The sequence below is a fragment of the Octopus bimaculoides genome, chromosome 8, assembly GCF_001194135.2.
Source record: "Octopus bimaculoides isolate UCB-OBI-ISO-001 chromosome 8, ASM119413v2, whole genome shotgun sequence".
Lineage (NCBI taxonomy): Eukaryota > Metazoa > Mollusca > Cephalopoda > Octopoda > Octopodidae > Octopus > Octopus bimaculoides.
In genome coordinates this window covers 7,859,278-7,861,395 of record NC_068988.1, presented here as the reverse complement: position 1 = coordinate 7,861,395, position 2,118 = coordinate 7,859,278, and positions in this window count along the sequence as shown.

Sequence of the window (2,118 nt, the reverse complement as noted above, 5' to 3'; positions counted from 1 at the left end):
TATATATATATATATATATATATATATATATATATATCTACCCAGATAAAGTTAGATAACCACAAGTATAGATACATAAATATGTACACGAAGAAAATATACACGCGTATGTGTGCGTATATGTCATTATGGATAAACGGTTGGTAGATAAATAGATGAAAAGACGATGGAGAGAGATAGGTAAGTGACCAGTAATAATTAAAATAGATACAGCAAGTGTCTATTTTGAACGTGTACCAAAGTTGATTAAATGTTTTAGCGGAAAAGACTACGGAATTAAAAGTAACCAATTTCCTAATCCAGCTTTGATGTCTTCCACATAAACTTTACTCAGAGACCAAAAAAAGTTAGGTTATTTTAAGAATTAACGAAATTGTGCTTTCAAAGGAATTCTGGGAATTTTCTTGCTTTTCTTTTTTTTATATTTATTTTGTTGTCGCCCTTCATTGGTTTCTCAGTCTTATTCTTTCTTTCTTAAATTTTCTCATCCTCTACTTCGTTTAATTTCGTCTTCTTACGTCAAGAGCTAGTTAATTAGTAAGTTAATTAATCAACCTGTTGGTGTTATTAAAATGAACATCTAAATTTGAGATGCCACTCAAGTTTTAAACCGTTTTCCCCCAAATTAACCTGACAGTGTCAGAATATATTATGCAAGATCGGTTTCTAAATTCTTCCAACTTATTTTCAATTACCATTTTATTTTATTTTATTTTATTTTATTTTATTTTACGTTCTGCGAGTCAACGAACCTTATGGATAAAAGCCAAAGCAAACCACATTGGAATGTGAAATCAAAGAATCACCAAACATTGCAAAGCATTTCCCTCCCTCTCTATATTCTTCTGATTTTGATAATCCACCGAACATAGAATTAAAATAGATACAAAAACTAACAAGGTGGTGAGCTGGCAGAATCGTTAACACTCCGGACGAAATGCTTAGCGGCAATCTTTACGTTCTCAATTCAAATTCCGCCGAGGTCGACTTTGCCTTTCATCTTTTCGGGTTCGATAAAATAATTACCAGTTGCAGCCCTTGTGGCAAATTTGAAACCGTTATTATTATTATTATTATTATTATTATGTATAGGAAATTCCTCCAGAAGATAGAGAAGCAAAAAAAAAAGGGTGCCATTGTCATCAGGTGAACGATATTTCGACATCTTGTGTGTCTTCCACAGGTTCAAAATATAAACTTGTCAATCTACTTCATTTTCATTAATATTAATGAAAATAGCACTCTTTTTTGTTTTTGTTTTTGCTTCTGTATCTTCTGTAGGAGTTACCTCAATCCTAATAACCAGAAGGAAGTAGATTGACACGCTAAGTCTGTGCTCTATGTTCGTCCCCCACCACCGCTTGACAACCGGTGTTGGTGTGTTTACGACTCATTAATTTAGCAGGTTTGCGAAAGAGACCGATCAGAACAAATATCAGGTAGAAAAAAAAAAAAAAGGGTTACTGCGGTCGATTCATTCGACAAAATTTTCTTCAAGGCCGTGCCCCACCATGGCCTCACTTTACTGACTGAAACAAGTAAGAGATAAAGATAAAAAATACATACGTTTATCTTGCGATTCTTATATATCGGCCGAAAGAATAATTAAAGACAATCTGAGTGAGAATTAACCTTCGAATGCAAATAGGCGTAGGAGTGGCTGCGTGGTAAATAGCTTGCTTACCAACCACATAATTCCGGGTTCATTCCCACTGCGTGGCACTTTGGACAAGTGTCTTCTACTATAGCCTCGGGCCGACCAAAGCCTTGTGAGTGGATTTGGCAGACGGAAACTGAAAAAAGCCCGTCGTATATATGTATATATATATGTATGTTTGTGTGTCTGTGTCCCCACAACATCGCTTGACAACCGATGGTCGTGTGTTTAGGTCCCCGTAACTTAGCGGTTCGGCAAAATAGACCGATAGAATAAGTACTAGGCTTCCAAAGAATAAGCCCTGAGGCCGATTTGCTCGACTAAAGGCGGTGCCCCAGCATAGCTGCAGTCAAATGACTGAAACAAGTAAAGAGTATGCCCTAAATAACAAGAATTGTTTTTATGTGAGTTTTTAGCGATTCTGTAAGCCACTTGTCAAGGAATCTCCTTCTTCGCAGTTT